This window comes from Pseudopodoces humilis, chromosome 26, assembly GCF_049639895.1.
Source record: "Pseudopodoces humilis isolate 2021_Gansu_Grassland_sample_001 chromosome 26, ASM4963989v1, whole genome shotgun sequence".
Taxonomy (NCBI): Eukaryota; Metazoa; Chordata; class Aves; order Passeriformes; family Paridae; genus Pseudopodoces; species Pseudopodoces humilis.
In genome coordinates, this window is record NC_142225.1 from 2,373,299 (window position 1) to 2,380,370 (window position 7,072).

The window sequence follows — 7,072 nt, forward strand, 5'->3', positions numbered from 1 at the left end:
TCAAATGCATCTCCCTCCAAGAGTGATGTTTAAATTCCTAATTTCATAGCAAGATTCCCTCCTGCCTCCCTTGTAGCTGCCCAGGTAGTACTGGAAGGATGAAGCTGAGTGCAGGAGCCTGGGTCAGACCCAAAGAGTGACAGAACTCTTACAAATGCCAGGACGACTTTCATAGCTCTGATGTTCTGATCTTTAGTGAGAGAAAGTGGTTTCACCAGTGATGACAACCTTAAAAAAATGAGCTTCCTCCAAAAGAGACAGACCCAGCTTCTCTGAGCCAGGTGAGAGGTTCCTGGGAGATTGCACTTGTGTCCAGGCTGGGACAGGACCCAAATGCCTGAAGAAAAACGGCAGCCAGGTCTGACCTCACTCCTGTGAAAGCAGAAAAGCTTTTTCAGCATCTGCAGAATTTAAACCATCAGAAAAACAAGGGATCAGCATCACAAAGCAATAGCACTGCTCTCTTTCACAAATAAAATCCAGTGCAGAAGAGAGACATTCCACACTAAATTGTGTGAGCTGTGTCCAGGTCTGGGCTGTTTCTCTCGGTCAGGTTAAACACGCCTGGGTGTCCCCACAGAGGGGAGGCCTCTTCAAGCACATTTTCTTTCTTAATTAAAAGAACATTTTGAAATTACTATTGGCCTGTGACAAGAGCAAAAGACAGCACAGCAGCTGGAGTGATCAGCTTGTAGGAACATGCAAACAGGCACCAACGAGCTGGAATACACTCCTGCAGTATGGAAAAGGATTTCTTCACATGGAGAAGGGATTTCTTGGGTTTTTTAATGAACATTGAGTGCAACAGATGGCTTGATGATGTGCACATAAAAATGGTTTTATTGGATATCATCACTGCTTGCAAATGAATTAGGAAATATGTGAGGCTCAGAAATCCCCTGCACCTCTCAGCATCCACCCACGGAGCCCGTGTGCTCTGGAAGGGCTCAGGAGAGTGAGGAAAGGCTCACAAAAGGGCGTGGAAAGAGATTAAAGTGATGAAACAGCTGCCTGGTGAGCCTGTAGCTCCTTGGGCTGGGGAGGGAGGTGGGGAAGGTTTGCAGAGAGGGGAAGGTGGTGGATGAGGTGGGGATGGAAGGGCTGCTCAAGAACCCTGACACTGCTGAAACCTGGGGGCACCCACTGAGAGCAGCTCAGAACATGCACAAGGACTTTACAGAGTGGAGAACTTCTGGATATTGCTGCCAAAAAGGGTTTGGAAGCAAACAGTGCCTCAGGCAGACGAGTTCATGGACAACAGGTTCATCCAGATATAAATGGAATTAGGGTAGGGGTGTGCCTTCAACATCCCTCCTGCAACGACTGTGAGTAAATCTTATCTCCAGCTGTCACTTCTGGGGACAAAGTGCATTTTTTATTCATTTAAATCTGCTGTAGTCACTAAATGCTTTTTTACTGTCCCTAAAGAAATACGAGTAGTAGTAACAACAATAGCAAATAATAATAGTAACAAATAAAATAACACAAACAAATAAAAATTTAAAAATTATTATTATTACTATTACTATTACTATTACTATTACTATTATTATTACTATTATTATTACTATTATTATTATTATTATTATTATTTATTATCTAACCAAAATTCCAAGTCAAACCAACCCAGCCCATTTCCCACAGAACACAGACCCACAGAGCTCACGCTTCCAGGCATTGGTATGCAAAGAGTGAATAACAGTCCTGGTTTTAATTACTGCCCTGCACCAGTGCTAGGAACAGAGAGCCATGTTTTACAGCAATTCCTAAGTGTGCTCCTTCTTGGAAACACAGAGAAGGGCTGGCCAGGGAGAATCCTGCAGATGGGATTCTTTTTCAAAGTTGGAATTCAACCTAAGGAAATTAAATCTTGAATGACTGGGGGGCAATCTGGGGCTCTCCCCGAAGTGTGGCCTCTCTCATGTTTGCTGATTTATGGTAAAGCACAGGTAGCTGGAAAACTTTTACAGGGCAGAAATGTTTGAAGAAATTGGCTGATTTATGGTAAAGCCTGTCCTGGTAGCAGAGCCTGGACAAATCTTGGATGAACTTTAAAGCAGCCAGGTAATTCCTGTTATCACACAGTAATTGTTAACTCTGCCAAATTACCTTTTTTTTTACCTTAATTCCATAGCTTGGTGACATTTTGTTAGTTATTATTTCTGTCTCCTTTCCACAAATTTTTTCTTTAAAACTTCCAGCGTAACCAGTGCCTGAGAGGGAAGCTTTAAGCAGAATGTTCACAGAAAAAGACCGTGTTTAGACCAAAGAGCAGGAAAAGGTGTTTCATGAAAAGCCTAATTTTACCCTTAAAAAATTATATACCAGCAACTCAAATGCCAAAGTGTTTGTCCCACCCCCTCCACAAGATTTAAGCAACAAAGCAACATTGTCTGAGAGCAGCAAGTTCTCTCGTGGGGTCTGTTCTACAGCAGGAGGTCAAGGGGCACCCTGGAATGTTTTGGGGCACTCTGAAAAAAGCAGATACTTCTATGGGAGAATCTTTGGCCCAGTGGCCACAGTTCCTGTGGTGTGTACATGAATTTGCTGTTCAGGGCCATGGAAGCATCCCTGGAGAACAAGCACAACCTGATCCCACAGCTGCAGCCCCAGTGCTGCTGCTGCACATGAGGATTCAGTCCTAAACGGGGAAAGAATTGTGCTGTGATCATGTCATCTGCCCACTAACAGGGCAAAAAGGATCAGGTTTTAATGCTCATCCCCTGCAGATAGAAAATCCCTTAAGCAGCTGCCAGCTGCCAGAGGTCATGAGCAAAGCAGGGTCCCACAGGCCAATGATTCCCATTGTGTCAGCGAGGGGAGGCCAGGCTTGGACAGGCACAGCTCCTGCAGAGTGGGAGAGCAAAGAGGGGAAACACGAAGCCCATTTCATCCATCAGAGCAGGGAGGAGTCACTCTGGGCCAGGGCTGATGCCCCTCTCTGCTTCCAAATCCTCTGCAGCAAGGAGAGGAGCAACACCAAAGCCACAGATTCTCAGGGAATCTGGAATTATGGTCCCACTGCCCAGCAACAGAAGGAACATGCAGACCTCCCCCAGAGCACTCCCATCTCATGCTGGCTTTGGGGGAATGAGTCCTTGAGCTGCTGAGCTTCTCTGGCCATGCTGGCACCCCCCAAAACAGGATCCCCCTGTCAAACTGTGCCTGTTGGGAAGATTAATGCTGGCACAGTGTGGGCTGCTCAGAACCAGGCAAAAATACCCAAGCCCAGCACTGGGGAGGGATGTTTTTCTCTGGCTCTTTAAAAGCCTCTGTCAAAGAGATGAATGTGAAAGGTACAGCAGAGCAGGTGTTCTTTTAAAACCCCACCAGAGCAGCTTCTGTCCAAGAAGAGAGACCTCAAACAAAATCCACCATCAGCAAACTCTGACCAACAACGGTTTCCAAGGAGAACTCAGACTTCAACCCAAGTCTGGCTCAGCCAAGTGCAAAAAGCTCAATCCTGGGAAAAAAACTTTGCAGCTACTAAGCAGAAATTCTTAAAAATATTCATCCTCTCACAGAATAGCATGGAATAAACATCTGAGTGCTGATTCTCAAAATCCATAGTTCCTCTAATATTTTAAATAGCATATACGCTCTCATTTCATCCTCTCTGCCAATGAATAGCTGAGAATTAATCACAGAAACACAGAATGGTTTGGGTTAAAAAGAGCCTCAAATCCCATCCCATTCCACCCTGCCATGGGCAGGGACACCTTCACCATCCCAGGCTGCTCCAAGTCCTGTCCAGCCTGGCCTTGGGCACTTCCAAGGATCCAGGGGCAGCCACAGCTGCTCTGGGCACCCTGTGCCAGGGCCTCAGCACCCTCAGAGAGAAATTCACCCTAACATCTAATCTAAACCTACTCTCTTTCAGTTTAGAGCCATTAACAAAAACATATATTAAATAAAGCATGTATTGCATGCAAGTCTGTGCAGTCCAGAAAAAAATGATAGTAGTTGTTATCTCTTCAAATGACTGTCAGGCCAAATCTGTGCAGAGTCTGAAGCAGAATGTGAAGTTTTTCTCAGAGCTCTGTCTATATGTCACTGCCACTACAATTATGTTCTGTCTGTAACAGCACTTGAACCATCACCAGACATTTTGCTTTTAGTCAGCTCAGGCTTTTGAGATGTTTTCATTTAGAGCCAAAGGGTTTCTTTCTCCTGTGCAGTATAGAACCAAATGAAAGAGAAAGAAAGGATTAGTGCAAATCACTTCAGCAATCCAGCACAGATGAGTGGCTGTCTCCCTGCCCGGTTTGGATTGCAGGCTGTTGGAACTGCATCGTGTTCCCATCGATTTTCCGACGCACCCAAGCTGCATTCCCTATGTGGTATCGACTCAGCTGTGAAAGCCATGAGGCAGAGACAGTTAAGAAAATATTTACAGGAGACTGAGTCCTACAGTAAATCAGTAATCAACTTGTTTGTCTGACCCATTTACTCATGACCCATAAGTGAGCTTCTGCTTTTTTCTGGAAATGTCTCCCCTCCCCACAACCCAGCAGTGGTGTTGCACAAACCCCCAAAGGCAAAGCAGACCCTCAGTTCCTCTATCAACTTTTTCACTTTCTGTAATGAACACAAGAAGAGAATTTGCATTGTGATCATTCCTTCCAGTCTCCTGGTTAACTTCTACTCAGTCAAACATGGGTGAGCTTCCTTCAGCTGAGTTGGAAAGGTTTAATATCTCCTGTGGAGCCAGCTGGGACAGCTGGCGGTGCTCACCTGGACAAGAGACAGCTCCAGGGAGAGCTCAGAGCCCCTTCCAGAGCCTAAAGGAGCTCCAGGAGAGCTGGAGAGGGACCTGGGATGAGGGATGGAGGGACAGGACACAGGGAATGGCTCCCACTGCCAGAGGGCAGGGATAGGTGGGATATTGGGCAGGAATTTTCCCTGTGAGGGTGGGCAGGCCCTGGCACAGGGTGCCCAGAGCAGCTGTGGCTGCCCCTGGATCCTTGGAAGTGCCCAAGGCCAGGCTGGACAGGGCTTGGAGCAGCCTGGGATAGTGGAAGGTGTCCCTGCCCATGGCAGGGTGGAACAGGATGAGCTTTAAGGTCCCTTCCAAAATAAACCAGTCTGGGATTCTGTGATCTCTTTCCATTCACTTTAGCCCTGGGAACAGCTCTCAGACAAGTTTACACAAGTTCACAGCGTTCTGCTTCCTGCAAATGTAAAAGTGTAAAAGGTAAATATTCTTTCAGGTAAAACAGACACCATCTTCCACTCTGAGTGTTCAATTTGAGCTGCTTTTAACTCCTCCTCCCACTCACATCAAAGCACCCCCAGGACAGGCAGGGGAAGAGGGTTACTTGTGATACATCTTTTCTCATGTAAAGACTTAGCATTACAAGGAAGTATTGAATGTAATGCATGCACACATTTAAATAAGTGTCTCTGAAGGAAATAAAACTTGTTAAGCTCATTCCATCCCTTTATACTTTTACAGGATCTCTGAAAACTGTTTGATGCTCTGTGGGTCCCTTTCTCAGTGACCTGACACCTCTCTAAAGTGCCAAGATTTTATGAACAGCAGCTGTACTCACCCATGTTGCTTCCAAACCCACACAGATTTCAGAAATAAATGAGGATTCATCAAAAGCAACATTTTTCCTCGAAGGCTGTTTCTTCTAAACAAAAAGAGCCCAGACACTTCTTCCCAAATGTCTTCTCTGAGACTTTCAGTAGCACAAAGGACACAGATTCCAGGAGGAATCCATAGAATTGTGTAACATTTTGGGTTGGAAGGCACTTTAAAGCTCATCCTGTTCCACCCCTGCCATGGCAGGGACACCTTCCACTGTCCCAGGCTGCTCCAAGTCCTGTCCAGCCTGGCCTTGGACACTTCCAGGGATCCAGGGGCAGCCTCAGCTGCTCTGGGCACCTCTGCCATCCTCATAGGGAAAATTCCTGCCCAATACCCCATCCATCCCTGCCCTCTGGCAGTGGGAAGCCCTTCCCTATGTCCTGTCCCTCCATCCCTTGTCCCAAGTACTTGGGTGCTTCCAGGGCTGGGGCAGCCACAGCTTCTCACAGAAGCTCATCCAAGAGATCATGGGATGCTTTAAATTGTAATCGAAGCAGAGAAACAACTGGATGCAAACCAGTAGAGAATCAGAATTCATTCATCCTGTGCTCACAAGACTCTTTATCTGATTCCAGAGCACATCTTTCCCTTACTTAGCCTAACATTCCAATCCCTCACCTTGCACCAGTGACCTGCCAAAGGAAGAGAGCCCTCAGCTCATGGAGGGGTTGAGCAAGGCTTTCCTCTTTAAATCTGTGCCTCCAGCCACTGCTGAAGGAGAAGGATTCACCTCCGAGCACAGCAGCACCCTGGGATCAGACATTCCTCTGTGCACTGCTGCCACACCTTCTCCAAAAGCTGAATTGGTGTTTGTTTGGGTGACATGGGAACGTCAGAAAAATCAGACAAGCTCTTGCTTCTTCCCAGGGATCCCAGCTGTGCTGCTTGCTAACATCAGCCTGCTGGGGTGAGCTCAGGAGGGACAAGAATGTGGGACAAGAGGAGGATTTCTTCAGGACAGAAATTAGTGCTGGTGATACAGATTAAGTACAAACACAATGTATTGTTGATTACTGTGTCCAAACGAGCTTTTGTGACACAGTTTTAAGAAAAAACAGCTTTTGCCAAGAAATACTCTTAGAGATGCTCAACACAAGTGTGCGCTAACTTTCATGTAAAGAAAAGAAAAATCCTAACATTTTATAGCTCTCATCTGATGCTGTTTGCTGCAGCCACAATGGGCTCTAAGGCTCTTTCCAATTTTCTAGCACAAAGTCCTAATCTGAGGATGTCCTAATGAAGCGAGACAAATGCTCAGCACAAGCAGAGCCTGGCAGTTCTGCCATGCACCCTGAGGCTCTGGCCAAATCCCGAGGTCAAGGTTTGCAGGCAACATCTGAAGAAACTCTCCCTTTGTAAATGAAGACACACTTTGGCCTGTGACTGCCATCACATGCAGAAGCATTTTTCTTGGAGAAAAACAGAGCAATCTGCATAATCCTGGCAAATGGGGAAGGCAATTTCAGCACTCATGTTCAG